This window comes from Chinchilla lanigera, unplaced genomic scaffold, assembly GCF_000276665.1.
Source record: "Chinchilla lanigera isolate Chin_1 unplaced genomic scaffold, ChiLan1.0 scaffold00014, whole genome shotgun sequence".
Taxonomy (NCBI): Eukaryota; Metazoa; Chordata; class Mammalia; order Rodentia; family Chinchillidae; genus Chinchilla; species Chinchilla lanigera.
Genome location: NW_004955415.1, coordinates 18,311,714 through 18,338,451, shown reverse-complemented (window position 1 = coordinate 18,338,451; position 26,738 = coordinate 18,311,714). Strand labels below are relative to the sequence as shown.

At 37.9% G+C, this 26,738-nt stretch overlaps 1 protein-coding gene across 1 annotated transcript in view; it reads right to left on the bottom strand.

Moving 5' to 3' along the window:
* The window catches only part of Plcb1 (phospholipase C, beta 1 (phosphoinositide-specific)), a gene marked incomplete at its 5' end in the record, with an annotated part of 704,492 nt that overhangs the window by 576,648 nt on the left and 101,106 nt on the right, over window positions 1–26,738 (bottom strand).

Here is a 26,738-nt window from a genome sequence, read left to right as displayed (position 1 = left end):
GTAAATCATTATAAAATGAATAATACCCAGATGAAGACATTAAACACTCACAGCACCCCTGAAGAACCTCCAGGTGCTCTCCTGGTTTTCACCTACTCTGCGCTACAGATACCCATAAACCTGCTGTGGTTGGAACATGGGCTGAGCACGTCCTCATAGGCTCCTATGCAGAAAGACTGGTCCACCACCACTGGGAGTGATTACCCTAAGAAGAGGCCAGTGTAGTTGTGTGCGTCTCACAGTAGGTATAAAGCCAGGCTTGGCTTCTTCTGCACTTGGACCCTTCCATACATGACTGGCTCTCTTTATGTTTCTCTGCCAAGGTGTTACATGAGAACCTAACACTGCCTTGTTCAGACCTTCTTCCTCCTGCAACAACTGTGAGCCAAATATACCTCTTTTCTTTAAAATGTTTACAGTATACATGCACACACAATGCATACACACACACACACACACACACACACACACACACACACACTATGCTTCTCCATTCATCTGTCGATGGACATGAGTTGCTTCCACATTTTATCTACTGTGAATAATACTACTGGATGCTCTGGCAGCACCCAAGTATCTGTTTGAATTTGCACTCAATGCTTTTGCACATTTGTCTATAGGTGGATTTGTCAGACCATATTGTAAATTTTATGTTTAACCTTTTGATGAACAGCCAAACTGTTTCCCACAGCAGCTACACTGTTCTGTATTTCCACTATCAATGCCCAAATGTTCTAACTTGTCCAATCCTTGCCTTTTCTGTATGTTTGTTTTTTTTTTAAATATAGATATGTTTATTTTACTGTTACTGGATGTTTGGGTTATTTCCAGACTGGGACTATTACAAGTAATGCCAGTAAGAGCATTTTGAGGCTCATTTGTTCTTACATAGGAAAATATATTTCCAAAGGGCATATAATTGGCCCTTTGGTGATCAACACTTACAAATAATGCTATGATGAATATCTTTGTAAAAAGTATTTTCCAAGAAAATATGTAGGATAAATTCCACAAGTAGGGTTGCTGAGTTAAAGGAGAGACTTTTGATAAGCTAAAATACTGTTAGGGGTTATTCCCATCATCCCCCAACTCCTTGAAGTACCAATATCTGCTTCAAGATAACCCACAAGTATGTTTTTGTCACCTGGTATCTTTACCAATCTCTTAGGAGAATAATGGTATTTGACTATGGTTTTAAACTGTCATTGTCTGTTATGAGTTGAAAGTATCCATTTCACATGTATAAAAGCTTTTCATATAACATTATTCTTTGTTGTTATAGTCTTCTACCAAAGAAAGCCTCTGCTATACTGGTACTGTAGCATTAAAACCTAACATGAATTTGGGTAAGAGTGTGATAAAACACAAACGCTGATTCTGTAGGTACTACTTAGAGCCTAAGATTCTGCATGTCTAACAGACTTTCAAATAGTGACACAGCTGTAGATGTGAGGAATATACCTGAGCAACATGGATGGTATAAAACACCTGCAACAAGTTAACAAATTCAAAGCCAATCATCAGTTAAAGTAACTATATATTTCAAAGGGAATCAAAGTCTTGGAGAAATGCAAAATAATGAATGATGAAGCACACAGTCATGGGGTCGAGACTGAATCAGGACTATGACAAGAAAGATCCTTAATTCCAGTGCCATTTTGCATGGAGGGCCAATGGTTATGCTGTTGTACATGTGATTTCTTTACTTCCTTGGGCCCAGTGACCCAGGAGAAGGCTGATGGTGGAGATACATAAAGGATGCATGTGAGGCATGTTTCCAGTAGAACCCATTGGTATCACTTACATCACATTTTACCAAACAAGGTATGTTCTAGACAAAAGTTTAATTAATATAACCAATAAGGTCTGTACTTTAAGTAGTATGCAAACATCTCATTTATAGCACTAATGACTTTGAGGAACATGTTCAAAATGAACAAACCCACATGAGAAAACTTCCAGTGGATGGTATAACAACAGCCACAGCAGCAATTGATTAATAATATTTATTAGGGGCCTCCCAGGTGCTTTCTATATATTTACCTATTTAATCCTCAGAACCCACTTTAAGGTAGATTTCACAAACAGCACTCTCTACACCTTAAAGGACGCATTAGAAGAACCTAAATTCATATTTCATAATTCAGTGAACAGTGTATATGAACACTGTATATAAGCAGAAAATTGGGACAGTGTATATATGTGAACAGCATACGTGAACAGTGTAGGTAAGCAGAGAAAATCAGTCTTATTCAATTAATAGCACTTGGAAATAAAAGAGGCAACTTTTTAACTGGGGATTTTGATCTCATTTAATCTTCCAAACGAAGATTACCTTGATGATTTTCCATATCGGCAAGAATTTCTACAGAAAAACATTTTGGAAAAGAAAACACCTTTGCATGCATTTTAATGAGAGCATCTTATTTTAGTTGACTCTTCTATGTTTTGTTTTCAAAACATTAAAAATGCTGAGTTTTTAAAATAATCTGCATAGTACACCTTATCTGTTATATTCTCTCTCTCTTCTCTTCTCCTTGGTAAAGACGATACTTTTGACACTGACAAGAGTTAAAAGTAAAAGCCAGCAGGTGCCCAGTTAAATACCCTTCTGATTTGCTCCAACAGGTGGTTCTATCCTTCCAGGCAACTTTCCTACAGGGACAACAACCATCTTCAAAGGCAAGAGGGGCAACTTTCTCTGCTTAGCCAAAATCCCATGCTGATGTTCAGGTTTAAAACTGAGAAAGGATAAAAACTGTCCCATAGAATACATTTCAAAATGAATAACCCAGTTTTAAAGAAGGTACACAGAAAGCAAAACTTGACCCAATGCAATAACTCTGACAGCTAAAAAAAATAGTAGAACTTTGGGGATTGACTCTAACCACTGACCTTTCCTCCAAACTAGTGCTGAGTGTAAGCATCCTGAGATTCTTGATCACAATCAGAAATGAAGAGAGACACAAGTTGGGTAACAATTATTAGACGTTCCCTTGTTTGGAAAACAGCAGAAATGCCCCCAAGTGAGAATAACAAAAGAGAATGATTCTCTTTGAAGAAAGGGATGAATCCATCTACAGGTCCAAAATGAATTAAGAAAACTAAAGAGTTTTCCCTATGTAATGGAAAGTATCACACCCCTCCACACACACACTCATGTAAATGTGGAACACAACATTAACCAAATGTCAGAAGAAAAATGAGACCTGCTTTAAGAATGTCTATAGCCTCGGTAAGTCTCCCATTCTCAAGAAGAATGGAAAGAACTTCTGTTACCCATCTCTCAAACTATAGCCCATGATTGGAAAACACTCTGGTCTCAGACAAAGGAAGAAAGTCAAGAAGTCACTAATATTTTATGAGAAAAGACAAAATGTTTGTAAAAGTCTTTCCAAGCAAGATGAAAAAGGGCCAAACAACTATGCGAAACATCCTAGTTCAAAGGAAAATAAAAAAAATTGTTTTTTAGTATCCAAGAATAAAAAAGCAAATACCTCATCGTGGGGAAAGAACAGGTTCTTCTTAAACATCTGCACAGCAACATTTAGTGCTAGAAGAACACAGAGACATGGCTATAAATGTGACCCAAGAATATTATATGAAGATGCCTTGGCAAACACGTGGGACCTCATAAAACACACATGTATACACACACCTATGAGCCCTTCCATGTGTTTTATTTAAATAGACTTGACCATGAAACAAAGCCAAGTCAGACAAGAAGGAAGATAAACAACATAGTAAAGGGTAGATGGAGAACACGGATTGAACCTAAATATGGTGTTGGTACTAATCAAATGCAGAAATCATGGTTCTGAGACAGCATGGATGTTTAAAGCATGCACAATGTAAAAATAATGATACACACTACAAAAATCAAGACATGGAGTCTAAACTGGAAGAAGCTCAGCAGGGCAGGGAAGTTTTCCAGCATCACGAGAGGCAATCAATATTAAAACTAGAATGTTAAGGCTTCATATTAAATTAATATCTACAGAATGATCTCATTTTTCTGAAATGATGCTTTCATGTATACATATATATTGATATATGCACTTAGAAATATACTTGGAATGATGCTAACCAAATGTTAATCACGTTGCTAACCAAATACTTGGAATGATGCTAACCAAATGTTAATCAGTTGAAGGTAGATAGTTTTAAGCTTTGATTTTTGTGTCTGTTTCATTATTTCACAAGCATACATACATAAAGGTGTGTGTTAAAAAGTCATGTTTAAAAAAGACTGTACACAAATAGGGAACATGGGTAACAGCAGATATTCAGCCTTTAGAATAAGTTCTTACATTAAAATTACTCTATCAGTTTCTCATTTCCCCATGAACATCTACTAATGTCAATGTAGTGGTTTTTCTCTAGAATCTCCCTTTCTGTTACTTTGAGCAATACTTAAGGATAAAGATATATTAGCATCTTCTATGTTGTTACCTCTACTAATTATTACGCTTCTGATGTTACAGATTAGGAAACAGTTTTCCCAAATGCACCTACTCCTCCACCACCAAGGCCACCCAAGTGGCTGAGGAAGGGGGTTACCCAAGTGCAAATTAAAAGAAGTGAGGCCAGAACCCAGACTATTCAGGCTGGTGCTGTGTTATTCACACCATAACATTTCAGCACCAATTTATTTTCACACGTCGTTTTTAAAAGCCAAACCATGCAGAAGAGCAATGCCTTTGAAGTCTACTGGGAGTCAATTTCTTCAAGTAAATGAAAATTGTTACAGCTCCTAAAATCCAATATTTTGAAAGAGCTTTGAAAATTTGGTTCTGAGGGGAGCACTTGAGACACGGTTATTTCTATCAACTCAGGCAGTAGAGTTAAGCTCTCTGCTCAGAATTCTCAGTCTGGAAGCTTTCGGACAACAAAGCATCACCCTTTCAGCACCCCCTCCAATGCCATGAAGCTGGCAACTGAGTTTCTAGTATAAAAGTTTACAAATGAATTATAGTTGCTCAATTAGCTCCATGCAAAATCCATCTTCTATCTTCAGATAAGTAAAATTAATAGCAAAAAATGAATTTAAAGAAGCAATTTCTACCAGCCAATTTCTCTTTTGAGACATTTTGATTTAAATCCATCAGAGTCAAAAGTATTTGCTCATTCACATTAATAAAAAGTTGTTATAACATGCCATATAAACACTATGAAATGATTACATTATCTACCGAATGTCTTTAAATATCAAGTCAGTTATTTGCCAGCTTCCTCAGATAAAATTTATTTCATCCAAGACAGATGATGGTTATTTCTGAAAGTTGGACTCTGAGGCCATTTTCTTCATGTCTTGGACAAATTTTGTTTTCCATTAGTGTCATGTCTTTAATTGAGATCAGTCAGTGTCTTGGGAGTCCTTGTTCCATGTTTATTGTCACCGCTTTCCTTATACTTGTCCTTCTTTGAGTTACAAGATTCTTTCATGTGTGCATGCTTCTATGGAAAATGGGAAAACCACACATGCATTACATGTTCATCACCAAACAGTTAGCCCTACAAGGGAGCATAAATAGTGGTAGAGTGGCTACATATCAACTGCAGTGGTGGCACTCTCAACAATTACACTTAATTTAGAAGGAACCTTTTTTAAAAAACTTTCTTTACTCAGAGTTGTCACCTAACATTTGAGATAAGCAAAAGGCACTAGCCTGGTGTCTGAAAGAGTTGGTAAGAGAACATTTACCTTGGCATCCCAAGAAACTCTAACATTGAAGAAAATAATAGAAAACAATCTAGAAAATTGGTAGAAGTTTTTTTGTTTGTTTGTTTGTCTTTGTTTTTCTTCCAGTACCAGGAATCTAACTCACGATGCTGCACTTGCCAGGCAGGCGCTGTGCTGCTGAGCTAAATCCCCAGCCCTGGTAGGAGTTTAATTTTCTGATTTGTTGGTATTCAATTAGCAGATATGCTTCAGCAGAATGAATTACCATTGTTTCAGGTTTTATTCTGCAGGAGAGACACGTTATCAAGATTGCTGAAAAAGCTAAACAGAAACAATTATAAGGGTGGTGGTGGGAATGATTCAGCTCTATTTATTGCCCTGTCCAAAATCACTGATCACCAAATCAATGCTCTTTATTACTACCTCACTTTTGCTTTCTCTCCTTTGTACTTTCCAGAGATGCTATTAGACTAGCAAAACATACTGCATTCTCTGTAACAGTGACAACATTATATTAGTCCAATCCTCTGGTTCATATATCTCAAGGCACAAAAGATGTGCTCTTTACAAACCTAACACCAATATTGAAAACAAGGCTTTTCAAATAAACATTCATAGTTGGCTGCTCCTGCTTGTTTCCTCAGACTTTTTTTTTAGAGGGCAAGCACTGTCTCCCAAATCACTGCACTCATATTTTGCCCTCAAAGCTGGAGTGATCACTCTGCATAGGCAGTTCAGTGCTAAGTGTTGTTCTACATGATACTTTATAAAAGTTTGCAAGGCTAACATCAGTGCATGTATCAAACTGCTCTGAGTCATCATTCCTTAGAAATCCTTCCCTCCCCAGTTCTTCAGTCTTTCTTCAGAGCTTGTGTAGGTGGAATATGCTGCTTGATAAATGCAGTCTAATTATATAACCTTGCTTCTTCTTTTAAAAGATGTTTTAACCAGGGTTACCTTATTTTGACTCAGTTATATAAAGGGTTGTAGAATGCCTAAGCCCATACACCTACATAAATATTAATTTTATTTCTGTCTTGTTTAATTCCAAGAGATTCAGGCTCTAATTTTACAAAGTTTTAAGGGTAACTGTGCCTCTGACAAAGCTCTCTGCCTTGCCCCTTTTCTCTATTATTCAAATGTTTTCTAAGTCAAACTGGCCTAAGTCCCAGGGCTTGTAGAGGCCACACTCCTTGGGTGAATCTGTGCAGTAATTTCTCTACCATGAGATCAAAGGCCAGAAAGTAGTAATGTCAGGAACAAAGATAAATTATGAATTTAAAGTAATAGAGTTTTCCATAAAATAAATTTAAGCTAACTTTAAAATGTACATTAATTCTAAAAACATGGACTCTTAGTTCTATCAGAAATGAAAATGAAACGAAGGAATTTTATGATTATACCAGGGAGGACTATGGACAAAACTTCATGAAAGCAAGATAGCCATCCGTTCCATTCATGCGGTCAGAGGCCAGACACTTTTAATCCTACAACCTCCTACTGAATGCCTTAAATGAAAATATAAAATTAACAAAGCAACATGAGATGAGACTAGCTCCTAGAACAAAAAAGTTGAAGGAAATCAGAGGGTTCTCCTCTCTCCTCTCTCTTTTTCATTCCCACATTGCTTCTATGCTTAGCAGAAATGTCTAGGGGAATAATGTCTACCACTTTCAAGGAAACTTACTGTAAAAAACAATTTAAATAGCAAACAAAACACAGTAGCATGGCAATTAGCACACACCCTGGGCTGAAGAATGTTCAGTGTTTTCAGCTCGAGTTTATGCACAATAATACATTCCTCTGCGTGGCACGAGGCTTGGTAACGGCTGTAGATAATTTCTTCCATATTTGTGTAGGTTTGTTTTGCTCTATCAGCAAAAGGTTACAAGATGGGATTGAAGCCAATTATATAATAGCAGCTGTACAGTTTTCAAGTGTGATATGACTGAAGCCATTTAATCAAAAGGTAGATTGATTATTTCACATATTGACAGAGATAAACAAAAATCTTTACCACTTTTAATTTTTTTAAATAAAAGAGCAAAAAATTTACATTTTAATCATATCAAGACCAACACAAACTTAAGAACTGATATCAACATGTTGTTGACATTCAGGTTAAGAATCTTAATATTAAGACTTCTCACTATTAGAGGCGTTTGGGGGGCAAAATTCCATTGTTTTATTTTTTCCAGAGTAAAGAATTTGTTGATTAATCAATCCATCTACCTCTCAACTCAATATTGTTTTTTTCAGTAATGAAGAGGTCATAATGTATATGAATACCCATACAAACAGCCATACCAGTAATCTTGGGGTTTTCTTTCTTGTTTATAACACCCCCCCACATTACATAATAATCAATGTCAACCTTCACGGGAATCTGACTCCACTAACTTTTTTTCCTTACCTTGAATTTTTCAAATGCTGGAAGAAAAACTTTTTAGAACAACAACAAAAAAATCTTTAAGGAAGGAAACAGAACATGTGTTTCAGTAAACTGAAGGGCAGAAAGAGAAAGAAATGAAGAAAAACAGTGCAGTGTAGATAGAAAAGTGATGACAAGGAGAGCTCTGCACATACTGGCACTCTGAGCCTGCTTGTATGAATCTTAACCACAGCGCTATGTAAAATCCCTAGCAGAAAGAGTTGCTGTGGTAGAGACTGTTTGGTATCCATTCTCACCACCCAGTTTAAGAACACTACTTTCAGTTTAACCTTAGATTGACCCAAAATATAGGTGGATTTTTATCATTGATATGGTACCACAATGTGTCACTTTCAGAATGAACCTACAATCTGGCCATCATAATATGAAAAATTTATTAAAGCTTAGCAGAAGTCAATAAAATTAGCTGAATTTTCAAAAGAAAATCATCTACATGTCACATATGTTTAAATCATTATTCCTCAAAGCTTACTAATTTTTAAAGTTTCTTCTGACGTATGTCCGAAGTAGCATTCAGAAGAAGTCAAAAGACAATGATAAAATGAAATGAACACACCTTTATCTTATTGCTTGATGTGTCAAAAACCAAAAATCTGTCTTCATAATCCCTTGATAGAGATACAAAACTTATGCTTCAATTTTGACTAAATTATAAAAACAGTAACCAAAAAAACCAGTTTTTGAAAAAAGCAGTAAGAAAAAAATCATTATCCTTTATTATCTTACTATTCTACCTTATCTCTATTGGCATTTTATCTACAAATAAAACTAACTAAACTTTACCCCCTTAAAAAGCCCTTTGATGTGTATTATCCCATTTAGTTTAATTTTCAACATTATCCCTTCCAAGTATTATTATTGTTATTATTATTATTATGCTTATGAGGGTATTGAGACTCAAGTTCAACAATCTTCCTAAGTTCTCAGGAACAAACAAGTGGCAAAGCCAGGCAAAGTAAGGGCACAAATTCACTTTCTGTAAAATAAAGTTGCTATTGCTTTCTTCAGGACTGCTTCAAAGCTTCCACATGAACAGACAGTTTGGAACTTAGGTTTTTAATAGTATATATCCCCAAGAATGCCAACTCATTTCATATCTGATGTGTTTTCTATGTTTTTAAGTTAATGGGAGGTTAACAAATGCATAGACAAAATGGCAGAAAACAACACTGTAAAAGGTGTCTTGGGTTGGATTTCCACAAATCAGAGGCTAAGACAGGAATGAGGATGCAGGTGGCATACTGAGGGTGATAATCAGGAACAGGGGAAGGAGGCAGGCAGATGGGGTCAGGGACAGAGCTGAACAAGGTTGTGGTCTCAGCTGTATTCCACCTTGGGGCTGGTCCCAGAGGAGCTAAGGAGTTAGGATTGTACCCCTGAGATGGTCCCATATGGAGGCAGAATGGTCTTGAAGCCAACTGCAGGCTACCTCAGACCTTTGGACTAAGAAGTTTCCAAAAAAGGAGCTAGGTTAGGGGTGGTGGTTGGAGAGAAGACAGGACAGGATGTAACGGGAGAGGACAGGAGAGGAGAGGCCTCTCTAGCAGCAGCTAGGGAATCATCAGCCCAGGAGGATCCAGGCACAGCACCAATATCATCCCACAAGGCATAATGATGGTTTGCTGGGCATTGATAAGTTCCCTCTCCCCAGCCATTGGAGTGTATCTCTCAGGCATTTCTGGGGAAAGGTAAGTGGCTCAAGCATCAGTATCATATATTTTTGGCTTACAAGTTGTGCCTTTTCTTTAAGGTAACAGTAGCAGCAGGCTTATTCGGTCATTTCAAATGCACTCATTCCTACAAGGATGCTGCAGGCAGATAAGATGTTAGGCAAAGCATCCGGAAAGAGAGGCTATTCAAGAAGTTCAGTTGGAGCCATGCACGGTGCTACATGCCTGCAATCCCAACTACTCAGGAAGCTAAGCAGATGGATCTCAAGTTCAAGCCCAGGTGGGCAAATCAGTGAGATTCTGTTTCTGAGAAAAAATAAAAAGGGCTGGGGATGTAGCTCAGTGACAGAACACTTGTCTAGCATGCACAAGGCTGTGGCTTCAGTCCACACACAAAAAAAAAGCAGTTGGAAAAATATTCTATAAAAGTAACAGCCTCTCTATGATGTGGAAGTGGATCCATTCCATTTGAGGTAGACTGATTTCATTGACAGTCCAGGTAGTAACCTCCATGCACCCTGCATCCTTGTAGCTCCTTCCTACTCTGGCCTTTGGTATGTCCATTGGTTTGCCCACACACTTGCTTAGAACAATAGGATGTTAGCTGACTTCATGCAAACACATAGTACACCTGAGCATTTCTGCCATGTGATTAGCATGCAGATATGGTGGGAGTAGCTAGAGAAACAGCCAGAGCTAACCTTCAGGAGGGTAAGATACCAAGGGAACTGAGCTCTGTCTCTTCAGCTGATATCCTGGTGATCTGAGGGCCACCCCTGTTCGAAGACAGGATCTAGCTAACCCACAGCAGATGACATACATGTGAAGAAGCCTTTCTGAGATCTGCCAGAAACAGCAGAACCAACATAACTGGATTTCCCAAACAGTAAGTGGTTGTTCTGAGGTTAAAGTTTTGAGGTGGTTTCTTGCACAGCTTTATTTTTGCAATACTTAACATACAAATACAGTGTTTTCCCAAAAACCTCAGTATTGACATTGACTGGTAAAGAAAAATTCAGAGATCCAGCAGCGAGTTAACAAAGCATGTGACTAAGTCAGAAAAGGGATTCCAAAAGATTAAGGGACCTGACTTCATCCTAAATAAATATTCAGGTCAATATGGTTATTTTTAAGATAAAAATATCATTCTCCACCCTACTCCAATGATTTATTTTCACAATGGCACTTGGATGACTTCCCAATGGTGATGGTAGGAAAAAACAAAAATAATAAAATAATGATTCACAAATCACTAAATACTGTTTGTTCTCTCCTGGTACATCGTTCTTATTATTCAGTAACTTTTTTTACAGTAAAAGACTATGACTTTGTTAATATTATTATTATGACTTACCAAAGTTGACTGGAACTTTGGAGACACTGATTTTGCTCTGCAATTCTCTAATTTAGAAATGACTTCACTTTATGCAGTGTAAAGTCATTAAGTAATGTTAAGTACAAGGCAACACTGATACATAAACTTGGGATATACCCATACTTGTAAATGATCGTTTATTCAAAGCATAAATGAAAAAATAAACATGTTTGTGAAAGTTCTGCTACTACATTTTATGAAAGTTTCCTTCTAGCTAAAAGCATCAACTTAGTTAGAAATGATCATGATATCATTATTTGGATATTAAACAGCTTCCCACCCTTTGGCAAGTGTTAAATGGTACACTGTCATTCCCTGTGGAATGAAAGGCTTTGAATTAAACAATTCTAACAATAATAATTAGCTTAACATACCATGCACCAAATTTGGAACTAAAAGGTTTTATACACATTCATTTATTTAGTCCTTAAATTGCCCAGTGGGGTAGATACAGTTATTTCCAGTCTATCAATGAGAAAACTGAGATTGTCCAAAATCACCTAACTAATGACTGATGCCAGTGGTAGAACTAGGACTGAATCCAAGCATACCTGCCACAAAAGCTTATGTTCTTAAACACTGGAATTGTGTATAATATCAGGCAGATGACAAGCTATTCTCAACATGGTCCAAATCCTGGATTGGACCTTCCTAAGAAGGAAGTTCTAAGAAGAACTTCCTGTTAGAGTTAGGAGCTGGAAAATACAGATCCTGCTTTCAAGGTTTCTTTGTTAATAATCCCCCCAACCCACATAATGCATCACCAACCACTCATGTTGGTAGATGACATAGACAGAATGTTTCTGTCACTCCGAAATTCCTACATAGAAGAGGTAGGGCCTTTCAGAGGTAATTACATTTTGACTGTCAAGAAGCTGGAAGGCTTGCAATTATTAGAGTCTTTATGGGAAGAGGAAAACAAATTTCTCAGATTCATTCCTCCTCCTGCTTCCCTCTTCTTCTCCCCTACTCCTTCCCCTCCCCCTTCTCCTCCTCCTCCTCCTCAAAAGCAAGGTCATGTAAGCCTCTGACCCACAGCACAAGGGCAACTGAGCTGACACCAACCAGGCACCAAACCAGCCAAAACCTTGCTCTTGGCCTTCTCAGCCTGCACAGCAGTGAGAAACAAATGTCTGCTGGTCACCCATTTGAGGCTAATCTGTTGTAGCAGCCTGGCCTAAAGTAGACTTCAAATTTTGGGAAGCATAAAAAATTCTAACATTGACGCTGGGGACTCAGGCTTTTAAAAGAGCCAGTGACACTGAGAATTTTCCAGGGCCAGAAGAAAATTTAAAATTCTACACGACCATATATAATTGTGAAAATGTGCACAACCACAGACCTGTAGAGGTAACATCTACTCTATGCAAAGTATACATAAATTTTAAAGGTAGAAATTAACAATGTCTAGCTTGGCATTCTTATACTGTAATATAAGCCAAAAATAGTATTAATTAAAAATTTTAAAAACATATTGCATGTATTTATTGATAACTATAAAATACCTGCCCAATTTGAGATTGTAGCATCAGAATACTGAATCAAAAGTGTTTTCTCTTTGAAAGTGATTAAAGTCCATGATAAAGCCATGTTGGTAATCAGCCACATCCAGTCTAGACTTAGTTGTTAGAGTCTAGCACTTCATAGGGAAAAGTTGAACTCAAGACCCATTTCTTCAATGAATGACTGAAATTCATTTCCAAAGCTTTTTCCTACTACATAGCTTACTACTTCCAAAGCAAATATAAATCTGCACAGGACAAGGATGTGACCAAATCAAGAGTAGCAAATTTGTTATAAAGATTTTACGGTATTGACACAGCTTTTCCCAAGCAAATTTCATAGCTAATCAACACTTCTCTGGGGTCCAAGAATCCATGAAGAGCATCTAATCATTTCCTTTTCTTTGTGGTAAAATGCAGTTGGTATTGCGGTTGACACACTTTCAGAAGACAATTAGAAATCACCAAATGGGGGCTGGGGATTTAGCTCAGCGGCAAAAGCGCCTGCCTGGCAAACGCAAGGTCATGAGTTCAGTTCCCGGTACCGGAGAAAAACCAAAAAAAAACCAAAAAACAACAAAACAGAAATCACCAAATGAAGATTAAGATGCTTAGACACTACACATGTGGAAAATATGCCACCTTTCTTACACTTAGTGCACTTCTATATATTACAAGTTCCTTTCAACAAGCACACCTTACATAATATTTGAAAATTTCTGGATTTAGAGAAACACAGGGTGAGAATAAATTTAGTAAATCCAGCTAATTCGATAAATTTTATTTAACAGCTTAAAAAGCATACACCTTCGTGCAGGACACTGTGTACATGAAACCATTTAACAAAAATGTCTCGTGGACATCCTGAATGACTTTCAATTTTTGTATCCAACTTTTGGAAAACATCAGCATCTGTGCAGAGCACACGGTGGGGCTGACCACTAATGACTTAGGCACAAGTGCCTGTGTCTTTTATCTCTTTCTTCCAGGCTCCAGTGTACACACACAACATGTGAGTTCAAACAAGTGTGCAGTAACGCGCTGGGAAGGCATAAAGGTGGAATCAACACGAGCTGAGATATTGATAGAAGGATTAACATTTAGTATTTACCATGTACTGATCCCCCTCCAGTGTCTTCCACATGCACTGACTTACAGACTCCTCAAAACAAGCTCATGAAGTTCAAGCCATTGTTATCCCTGTTCTACTAGGATGCATAAAACGATCAGGTAACGTGGGATACCCAGGTAATGCATGATGGAGTTTAACTTCAACCCCAGGTGGTCTGTCTTTGAACTCAGCCCTCCTAACTACTTCATAATATTATACTCAATAAATATATTAGATTACAAAAACTACAGGACCGATAGGTATATAGAAATCCTACATTTAACACACTTTTTCCTTATAGAGTAAACTAATTACCATATGAATACATATTTATCAGTGCCCTTTCAGTTTTTCTTCCTAATTTCCTCTTCCTAAGGGGTTCAACAAGAAACAAAGGATTATGCACAAAATTATTTTAGTACCTGGTTATTTCTAAATTTACTTGATGGAACTATTCTCAGCAGATTATATTCATTTGTCTTCAAGTCTTAAATGACATTTTAGCATTTCTGGCCCAAGTTTTGAGCTAAGTATAGCAATTATGTTCTACATGTAAAGGTTGCTTTGGGGAACGCTCCATCTAAAAAGTAGGGCTTTTAGAAACATCTATGAAAAGAGAGTTCATGTCAAAAAACACTTTTAGACTGAGGCCTCAGTGTACAGCACTTGTTTTAACTTATAATTAACTCACTTACCCACACCTCCTAGGAAAGCCTTTTTTCAGTGCAGCAAGTTCCAGAACATTCTCAGAGCAAACACAATCCTTCTGCTACCAGTAATACTGAAGGTATAATATTTATTATAATCAAATTGAGAGAAAAACTCCCCAGTTTAAGTAAGTGTTCTATTTTTAACAAATGGATTAGGATAATTTCCACATTAATCTTCTCTTTACTGTGACTTCATTTAGAAGCAGGAAGGAGTGTCTTTGTAGGCGATTGTCTAAAGGATTTCTTTACACTGCTCTGGTGAAAATTGCAAGAAAGAAAACAGCAGCCAGGCTGATTGCATTGATGGTGTCAGATAGTGGCCTCCTTGTATCTCTGCCCTTTGCTTTGAGACTCTGATATTTCTCCTATCAAGAGGCAAGAGAATTTCTCCTGCCCTTAAATCTGGACTAGCCTGTGACTTGCACATCCAGCAGGACGCAGCCAAAGTGACACTGTACCATTTCTAATTTAGGCCTCAACCTGCCTTCCATAGTCCTGTTGTTTCTCAGAGTGCCACTTCTGTCCTGTGTACAGACATCTGCTAGTGTATGGAGGAGGCAAAATGGTCAGGTTGAGATAGCACCGAATTCCACCCACCAAGAGCTAACCAACTCATGATCGGAGCTGTTTGCAGATCATTGCTGACAAGACACATAAGAGACCTAACCAAAACCAGAACTCCTGGGGAAGCCCATCTTAGAAGGATGGCCCACAGAATGGGCAGTAAACAAGTAGCACTTACATCACTTGTTTGGGGATGATTTGTTACTCATCAATAGTTAACAGATACAGACTCTGCTATGGGGAAATACATGTTAAAAATTCAAATATGTGAAAATGTGCAGTATCAACTTTTGAAAAAATCAACTACTTAGAAAATATTTATGTCCTCTGGAGAAATAAAATTACTGTTTATCATAAAGTATAATCATAAACTCAATATATTTTCCTTCTTATATTTTTTATGGAGTCTCAATTCTCAAGAAATGTGTTGAACTTGATATACAGTTGACTTTAATGACTCCATGGTTTGTGAAAAGAATATTGATGGGTAAATCTTTAGGCTCTGTAGAGACTCAAGAACAATAAGCAGATGATATATAAAACAGATGGAAATTGTTGTGGTAAAATTTAAATTTAATGTGATAACTGCTAAGTCTATGATCTACTGTAATCATCTTAAAATGCTTTAAACAAAGATGACCATAACAACATGTTATGGGATTTGCTTTATTTTTGAGCAAAGATTCACACATAGAACATTTTATGTTTCCATCCAGTGTTTCTATAAGTGTACGTGTGCATATATTTATATATGCATATACTTAGAAATTTCAAAACAATACTTATTTTAACTACCCCATTTTCCACTGTATTCTCTTACATTTCATTCTTCTGTTCATTTTCTTAAAAGTGCTGGTCTCCAACCAACAAACTGATTCATAACTTACTCATGGGTCAAGACCTCTAGTTTGAAAAATACTGGAGTTAATTTCCATCTGCTATGAATCACAGTCATTAAAAAATGTTCTGATGATAAAGCACTTGCCTAAGGGCTGAGTTGTTCTTTGCTCACTGTTAGGACTTTTTCCTCCATCCTGAGTGGCCACAGGTAGTTTTTCCAATATAGCAGTGACAACGATTAACAACTTCCTAGTGCTTTTCAGATTACAAAGCATTTTTCATATATATTACCTCTATTGGGTTAATTGCCAAAGGAAATACAATATTGTACAATTAAGTTCAATTTTAGGTAGATGGGTAATTTTATTATTCAAGATAAAGTGAACGCTCAGCAACTATAACATTTCACACCCTTTTTCATGCCCTGGTAATTTAGTTAGTTTTGAATGCGTGACATAAAGGTATCTTCTGAGAACAGTACAGGTTATTCAGCCAAAAAGCTTCTCACAGCTGTATAAAATAACTTGACCAAATTAGATAGCACTTTTCAAGTTGTTTATAATTTATTGCTTTCAAGCATCGTCAAAAGAAGTCACAAGGCCCAATATTGGTAGCCAGAACAGAATTTCATAAACATGTACATAGCATCTCTCAGGGAAAAAAAGAGCTAGATTTATAGTCATCCTGACAAAGACACTCATGTAATATTGATTTTATTAATTACTTTATTTGGGACAACAGAACCATGTTTGATGGGGATTCTCTGGCCTGATGTTACCTCCTATCAGTTAATCTTAGTTTAGAAATTTGAGAGGTTTACTTGAACTAGTATACAAAAAAGTTTTTTTAAGTGTATCTAGTAAATATTCTCAGGTAGATACAGTCTCCCAATTGCAAAATGTTGTATTCATTTGAAAGAGGCATTTTAAGGACCACTTTAAAAATCAATACAATAAGGAGTTTCAGAGAGCCAATAATATACACATATATATGCAGGGTGAATGGGAATAAAATCTATCCTAATTTTTCTTTTTTTGTTGTTTTTTTTTTTGTTTTTTTTTCTGGTACCGAGAATTGAACTCACAACCTTGTGCTTGCCAGGCAGGCACTGTGCTGCTGAGCTAAATCCCCAGCCCCCTAATTTTTCAAATGATACTGTAGTTTGGTTTTAAATTTCCTGTTTTTGCATCACACAGGCATTCTGTAATTGCAGTGTCTCAAATAATGTAAAGGGAAGCTCTGGAATATCTGTTCTGTACATCTCAATAAGATGATTCCAAAAGATGTTCCATTAGTAACAAAGGCCATGTGCCCAAGAGTCATAAGAAGGTTTGGGGAGGTGTCTCAATGAGATAAATAGGAGAGAGCAGTACTCATAAAAGCATATAGCTTATTATAATATAAATCAGGCAGTATGGAAGGCAGACACCCTTGGTTGTTAATACTGATCCTCTTTGTGAATCACACCCCCCAAAATTCATAATGCAAGCAATGTCTTTGGCCATGGTTTGATCATGGTGCATTTATGAAGTTGGAGAATCTCAATTTGATGGCAAATTAGAGTCACCTGAAAGCAATTATGGAGTCTGGTATTGGTACACGGTAGATCAATGCATCCAGTTCCAGAAATAGAACCACATACATAAAGCTACTTAACTTTTTGGAGTGCTTAACTTTATTTGCATCTCCAATAAGGATGCAAATAAAATAGAATAGGAAAAGGAATTTTTTTCTAAATGAATAGTGCTAGAGCAACTGGACATTCACAGGAAATTATGATATTTAACCAGCAATTAAGATGAATCAGTAATAGGTTGAGGGATGCTTTGGGCAGGAAGGAAATACCCTCGAATTCCAGGCTGCCAGGTGAATGAATAGGACAAAGCTCTGGTTTTAGGAGAGTGCTCAGCATACAATATCAACAGGATAATGTGCACAGGAGCATTCAGGAATGGTTTGAATTATAGTCATCCTGACAAAGTCACTCAGGTAACTCTAGTGAGTAGAATATTCAGAGCATCTGCTATAGGACACTCTATAATTTTTTTTTCCTTCCAGTACCAGGAATCAAACTCATGACTTTGTGCTTTCTGGACAGGCACTGTGCTGCTGAGCTAAACCCCTCAGTCCAAACAGAAAGTGGACTGGTCAGTGAATTCTATACTCAGTGCTCTATATAGGAGAGGTGAATGAGGGGCAGTGGAAATGTTAATCAAGGGACAATTCCATTTGCCTTGGTGCACTAATGAGGTAATATTAAAAGCGATCTTAGGAACAGTATGGTCTAGCTGCGTTGCTTATTCATAGACAGCTAATCAGTAAGTCTGAAATTTTCATTAAACTGAAAATCACATTTATGTTAGTGCTACACAAGATTGCTGGATATAATTAGGCATTACTAATTTCACAACCTGCTTCTCATCCTCTTTTCTTCCATCCCCAAACTGCAGGGTTAACCCAAGGCTGTGCACTATCAAGACGTCTTGGTGTGAGCAGCTCTCTGCAACTCAACACAGTATTCACCAAACTGCAGGCAAGGGTTTCTCAAGTGAAGTCAGCAGTGTTACCCCAACTTATGGACTTGGGTGGTTGTGCACTACACACTGGAAAATCTGCTTTCTCTTGGACACTGTGAGCAGCCACTCTTGACGCCAGCAGTGACCCCTGGGAGTCAAGCTGGGCTGAGAACTTCCACGTTGTTTGAGCAACTGGATCTGGAGTCTCCTAAGTTCCTATACTGAATTTCCTGCTTTTTATCCAGTTTACATTGGATGAACCATCGCAATTCACTTCCTTCACTACTCACATTTTTTACTTCTTATCTTTAGTGTATCAAACATGTGGAGACCTGATTGAACTCTCAGGTGATAATTGCATGTGGGCCCTTTCCCAACAGCTTACAAAAGGCAGCTGTCAGTACTGAGCTCCCATTAATACCATACTAACACAAAGATGCCTAATTCCATGGTAATAAATTTCTTTCGGGCATTTTTATCCAGTTGTCTTCACAGCGGCAAACAAATGATGTCACCATAAACTTTATCGTTACAAAAATCTGCTCCAACTCTGAAGGCTTTGCGAGCAAGCAGGTCTGAGTTTGTGTCTCACTTTCAGCTATATAATCTGTGTTGTTGGAAAATTCTCTTTCCTGTTCTCATAACCATAACAGATGTCTACTAGAAGAGTACATGCCTTTCTAATAACCAGCAGGCAGGAAATACAGGAAGCACTTCAAACAGCATATAGAGTTTCTTTATGATCCAACACCCACCCAGCCATGCCACTGCAGCCTCTCTTTGCCTTACAATTTATTTTCTAATAACTCGCAGTCACTGATAAATTCCAGAAGCTCTGTCAGGTCTCAGGTGCTTATGATTATGTCATTTCTTATGTTTTAAATGCCCCTCTCCCCTAATCTTATCCACCTAGCAAATTCCTCCCTGTGGTCCAAGCTGAATCTCCAATCTGGAGATTCCTACTGTCGCTGGCAGAAGTAAAGCCTTTTCCCTGGAGGGTTTCACTGTCCTTGACCTAGTCCTTCCTTAGTACTGTAGTCTGAATACTAGTGTCCTGCAAAATTCATGCTGGAACTGAATCCCCAGTGAGATATTATTAAGAGACAAGGCCTTTTGGAGCTGACACAGTCATGAAGGCTCCAGAATCATGGATGGATTCACACCCTGGTAAGACAGATTTGAGCGATTCTGTTTGCCCTCTGTCCATGTAAGGATGTAGTTTAAAGACAACATCTGTGATGATCAAACTCCTCAGTCCATCAATTTCACACTGTACTCTCCAGTAACCAGGATTACGAGCAACGAATTCTTAATGTTCTTTAACTATCTGGTTGCAAGTAGTTTTGTTATAGCAGCCTGAACAGCTTCAGGTAATCTCATGTCTACTGCATTATTTTTATTTGTGTCATTTCTAAAAGTTCTGCAAATAGGAGGAGCTATCTTTCCATCTCTGAATCCCAGCAGTTAACAAGGTCCCTGGAATGTTGTTAGTGTTCAGTATTTATAGACCGAGAGTCTCAAAGTGCAACGAAACACATCGTGGCTCTTGTCCCCTGACCCAGCAGCCAGCAGTGTCCCTGATATATTGTTGGGTCTCAATAAATATTTGTTCACTGATAGACAGAAAGGAAGATTAAGTGCATGGGTTCATGAAATGTTTGAACGGAACCTTTATAAATGTACTTCTTGGAAAGTTCTTTTTCTACTTAGATTGTACAGTAAGGGATCTAAAAGAATAAAGATTTAAACAAAACTCAAGGACAGCAAAAATATATGAAGAGTAACTACCAACCACCTTACAAGTGCAAAATCACGACGTCACAATGTGCAATGGATCAGACGATAACAAAGCTAAAGAAATAAGATATTGTAACATGGAGGATACAGGCACTTCTGGTAACAATTTATGGTACATGATCATTAAATTATTTTTTTCTTTAACCAGTCTTGCAAAATACTAAATGGGAAACAGGAAAGGGGAAGACTTCTCTTGCTACACACCTTGAAAACAGTCTCTTAAATCTGAATTTTCCATTCTCTGGATCAGATTTTCACAGATTCAAGATGATGTCCATCAGATACGGAATGATAGGCTTAAATTTAAATCCCAGTTTTCAACAGCTCCTTCTGTGTTTGCTTTCCCAGCTGTGTTGGGGAAAATGCACTCCTTTGCAGATAATCCCCCCACTCCCCAAACTATACTAAGCCAGGAATTGAAGTGACTTGGCCTGCTGTTAATATTTTTTGCCTAAAACAATGATAATAAATCTCTGGCAGCAAACTTAAGCCTCAATTCTTCAGACTTCTAATCCACTGTCCTTATGGTCATAAATTCTGCACGGGTAAAACTGGAAGCACGGATAATTAGGGGAGGGCACAGCTATTATGCTCAGACAGTCACATCAGAGAAATGGCACAGACAGCAATCTGCCAATAATCAAAAGAAACAAATTGAGGCTCAGGGCCTTCTAGTTATGGGACTTGCTGGAGTGACACACACAGACAGGCTGTCTCATCTGGCTGCTTCAGGCTGACATTCATGAAGACAGGGCTTTGATGGAGGCTCGGGTTTCATAGTGGACGTGATCTGACATCACAAGGAAGCACAGAGCAAAAGGAAATTGAGCTCTCCATTTGTGATACTTTCTGTCCATCAGAATAGGTCAAAAGATGCTACAGCATTTCAAGAGGCTTCATAATTAATTCTGGAATCCTGCCATTACCCACCATTGAAGTTTCTGGTTATGGTTTTCATCCAGCTTCCAGGAAAGTTTTCTTTTTAATTTCTTCCAATGATGGACAGGTCCTTAACCCAGACAAGAATAATATAAGAATGATAACAAGCCAGGAAGCACAGATGAAATGTTTTATTAACCTACTTTCAAAATATTCAGAATTGTTCACCAGCAATTTCTAATTGCTCAAGAGATTTCAAAATGAGGCACATTAGGAATGACACTGAAATAGATCACCTTTTTACAAATATAAATGCCTTTTTAACCATGTCAAAGACCATTAACAGGTTTTGTGGAACTTTACTATTTCTAATAACTGTTTCTTCCCTTCTGGTTTCTGAAATGTTCCTGAAATATTCTTTACTTGTTTTCCAAGTTGTTCTTTTCCTAAGTCTCCAGTTAAGATGCTTACCTTCTTAGAAGTAAGAAGAGTATCTAAGAGTATATCTTCTTAGAAGTAAGCCTGTCATTTAGCCATTCATTGTAGAGCAATAGTCCTACATACCTTGAAAATCTATCACCAACTGTTTTCCTCCTACAAAGGATCATCTTAAAGTTGATTCCTGCACACAGCTTCCTTTATCTTGTAAATCTCTAATCAAATGCTCTTAGCCAGATTCAGATTGTGTCTGGCAGAACATTAACTGAGGAGGCTGACATTTAAGACAGATTTTTGTTTTGGGTAATTGGTCTTCAAAGATGGATCTCATTTTTGACGAGAGTTATTGTTTTAGTAGCTGCTCACAACTATAATGGGTGACTTTGACCTAAGTAGCCAGGTTTCCCCACCCATTTGAAGGCCAATGACTTGTAATTTTAACAAATAATTTTGTCCACCTAGTCTCTGTAAAGCTTAACAGTGTTTGGGAGTAACCTTTGCTGCCACTGCTATTCCTACGGCCAGTACTGTGTGCCCATCCCCCTCTTCTGAACACTCTGTTTCCGACTGTACCTGAGGTCTTCCTCAGAGGTTTCCCTTGGGCACTTGGAGCTGTCCGAACAGTATAAAGAGCTAGAGGTGACTAAGGAATTATATTCCACTCGTGCTGCTGCAGGGGTGTGAAAGGCAAGCTCCCTTGCCTGCAGGCAGGACAAAGTCAGAGACACCACTTCTATTTCACATCATCATTCTGTGCCTGGGACTTCACCTAAAATGGAACCTATATTTGGCTTTTTCCTTTCCTTGGCCTGTTTCCACCACTCCTTTGGAAGTCTCCCGGGATCCTTCCATAATAAATTCTCTGAACATAATGCTTCTCTCAGTTCTGATTCTGAGGAACCCAACATAAGACAGAGGGCTAGTTTCAGAGCTATCCTTTCCCCAGGAGGACAGGGAGTTGAAGGAGAAGAAAGCTAATATTTACAGAGCACTCACTACGTACCATGCATGTATTATCTCATTGGCTCTCACCCAAGAGATGATCCATGTGCCATCTGGACACTTGGAAGAAAACCCATAAGTTAAAGAGGAGAAACACATCTGCATAAGCAGCCCTGTCCTGTAGTTGTCCCTCCTGATCTGACTGAAGAAAGTCATTTCCAATGCTGTTCATTGTTTTCAAGAGTAATAATTATTATTTCCCTGATTAGTGATCATTTGCTACTATGTTCCAAGTATTAGGATAATGTGTGCATGTGTCTGTGGGGAATATTAAACTAATAAAAATGCATAAATTCATAGATCTCATGAAGATAAAACAGGAATCTGAATCCTACTTTGGCTAATGCTTAAAAGCTATAGTTCATCTACTATGTTATGTGACTAAAAGCAAACAAAAAGTAATGGTCCCCAAAGTTCAAATTTAATGTGTCTTTCTAAAGCTCCTTGGACAAAGATACCATCACTTCTATGATCCCTGGCCTCCTGAAAGACAAATGTGAAGTTGAGTGACTAAGTTAAAGTACAAATCATCTGAAGTGTTTAAAAGAAAGAGATGGCTCCTAAAAAGATTTGGAACAACCTGAAAATGAGATTAGACAATTTATATTAAGAAATCAGGAATGCAGGAATCTCAGTTATTAAAGCCCTATATACAACTGATATTTTTATGTGCTTCAGTTTATTCCTCTGATAAATGTGTGTCCTTCTTTAGCACAATGAGACACAGATTCTGCCAATGAGATGCGATTCTGCCAACTGAGTATACTGAGAAAGAATTCTGAAGGTATAGAAAGGGTTCTTCTTTAGAAAGGAAATATGATAATGTTCTTTTGGAAAAATGTTCAATTTATACTCACTATAAAGTTACATGAGTTAGGAATGGTTTGGATACCTTGCTAGGTAAGCAAAGATTCTTACTTCCTTGAAAAGCCACAATACAATGACATGTCATTCGGTTACCTGAGAAATAGAGATTAAAATCATTGCAGAGAGAGGGACTTCAAGAGCATGAGGGTAGCTCTGATAGGTGGAGAGATTCAATTCAGCTTAGACATTCAGAACAAGCAAACTGATACCTCAGAAAAAAATGCCTCAGGAAAAGAAAACCAACTGTTTGCAGACTACAGAATAAATATATTGGAGGCTTTCTCAGCAAAACCCACGTGTGCGCACACACATATATCCACACAATAATGAGATATCAGGGCCAGCAGTGTATGAATGAATTAAATAAAGTACAAAAATTTTTTTCTTTGATTGCCATCCTGAATAAAATAGCGATTATTCACCATTCTCTATCTTTGCTTCTGCCCTGTGACTTGGCCTTGCTTCCATAGTTGAATGTGCGTTAGCCCAGTAGCTTGTTTTGACTTAAGAGAAAGGGTGCAAGTTACCCTGTGCCAGTTCTTATGGAAGGCTCAAGACATCTGATGTGTTTCCATTCTTCCTCTTGAAACCATACTGACACCATTTGCATAAGCCCAACATTCCCCACTACAGCTCTGGTCTGTGGCCCGACCTCCCTGTTCTTCTGGCTGACCATCCATCTACATGGTAGCACTGACTAGCTGAATCTGCAGTGAATCACAGACTTAAGTGACCCTGAACCAAGCAGAAAAGTCACTACTTTTTAGGATGATTTCATACACAAAAAATAGTTATCTGATACATGTCTCATCTTTTGTTTTTCAATTTTACTGCTGTTTGTGATTGACATGTAATTACAGAGTTTTCCCAAGAATCACCCTATTTCATGTTATCAGTGAATACTCATGTATAAAATAATAGGTGCATGAACTTCTTAGTTGAGAGGTAATATTGCATAGTAGATACAAATCACAGACACTCAAGTGGGAAAACCAGGATCTGAATCTGAGTTCTGCTGTTCTGATGAAGTTATCACAATTTTCTTCATTCTCTCTCTCTGGAAAGAGGAAGAAACAACACCAGCATCTTGTTGCATTATTGTAAAATTAAATGAATACACTACAAGCCCTTACTACAGTGCCCCACACACAGCAAGCACTAAACACAGGCAAATCTTGAGCTTCAGCCATAAGTTCTTCTCATCATACCTTACACATAGACTCTCATATGCCATTTTCTTGATTTTTTTATAACGGTAAATGGGCATGTATACACTATGCTCCCAGTGTCACTTACTCTTCTCTCTTGTTGAGACAAAATACCCAATGCCAAAATTAAGGAAGAAAAGGTTTATCTAGCTCACAGTTCGTGGAAGTTTCAGTCCATACCCAGCTGGCTCCAAGGCAGGGTGGTATGGCACAGGGGCAACGGTTCAAGGCAGCAGAAGACAGCAAAAGCAGCAAGAGCAAAGTAAGGAAAAACAAACCTCTTTTACTCCCTTATATTGTATGCTGGTGTTATGGTTTGTGTCTGTGTGTCCCCCCAAAGCCTCATGTGGCCATGGGGAAGGCTTTTAGAGTTTGATTGATTATGGGTGTGACAGCTACACCCACCCTGGGGTGGATAGTTTGCATATGTAAGGGAGAGGAGAGGCTGCTTGGGGCCATTACTCCCTTTTGGTGCTTGTTACTGTTGCTGTGTTCTGCTGCCATGAGCTGTAGCCCTCTGCCATGTTCTACTCTGCCTTGTAACCTGCCAAGTATGGACTGAAACCTCCAGAAACTGTAAGTGAAATAAACCTTTCCTTCCTTAATTTTTGGGTGTTCGGTATTTTGACTCAGCAACGAGAGAAAAGTAACCAAGACAGCTGGCTATCTGCTCACATCATCTCTATGCCCTCCTCTTCCACAAGTTGAGGATGTTTATAAACTAAGCACCCTGGCCACCTGCTGAGTTAAATGGCTAAACTTCTCAAGTTGACACAATATATCAACCATTGCATCCCCCTTTATGGATGAGGGGATGCCTGAGACTACTAAAGTAAGTGATAAGCCCAAATTGCTGCTTCAGAGCACAAAACTTTCTACAGAGAACCAAAGACCTATCAACAAAAGACTGCTTGAGAAAACTCCAATATATGCATACTATAGCCACCATAACATGTCCATTCAGCTGCAGGGATTCCCATGGAATCTCACTGGGTGAAAAAACACAAGATGCAGGGAAGTTTGCATATTATAATAGCATCTTCATAACACAAAGACAAGAACACTTATCTACAGATGTGAATGGGGGGTTATATATGTATACCCACACAAGCATATGTGTAGATAATGACTATGCCTTATTATGTCAGAACATGACAACTATGTCAGACACAAGTATGTTCTCACAAAGAAAACATAATGTGGAGCAGGTAGAAGAGATAAAGAAAACATACACAACAAAACAAGACTCCACTAAAGAGGCTCACTTCATGCTCCATGGATATATACCTATAAATTTTTAGGTAAAAAATCTTAAAACTGAAAAACTTCATTCTTTTTCTTTTTTTCTGATATGATATGGTACAGAATATTATTATCTGTTGTACAGAGCCAAAATAAGACCTCTCCTAAACTACACTATTTTACTACTTTCACAAGTAAAACAAATTTATCTCTTTGCAATAAATACAGAGAAATTTCAGTCCCTTTGTATTTACCTGTACACTTAAATTGCATCCTCTCCTCCCCAGCTTGGCCCAACATCAATCTGTTATGCTAGACTTTGCCTTCCCCTTCTCTGTGGAATTGAAAATGAGGCAGTCATTTGATGGGAATCATTTTGAGGCACATGATATATATTTCATACATTTACTGAGGTGTATCTTACACATGCTAAGTGCTCTGGTGAACAGTTGTGTGAATGTTTAGCACCTGTATACACTCCAGGAACTCCCATCCGGACTGAGGTTGAGTTCACACCAGATCTGGAAGTGCCCCTTTCCAGGCTTCATCCTCCCCAACAGAAGTGGGTTGCTTTGCTACTGTTTATGGCCACCAGTTAGTTTTGCCTTCCTTGAACTTCCTATTGTAAAAGATTCATACTTCAGTTTTGAGTCCAACTTCATTAATTCAACATGATATGAGATTTCATCCAGGATCCAATGTATATTAATAGCTCATTTTTTAAATTACTGAATGGTATTCTATATTGTGAATCTACTATAATCAATCCATCCTCTTTTTTTTTTTTTTTTTTTTTGTTTTTCTCCGGCCCCGGGAACCAAACTCACGACCTTGAGCTTGCCAGGCATGCGCTTTGCCGCTGAGCTAAATCCCCAGCCCCTT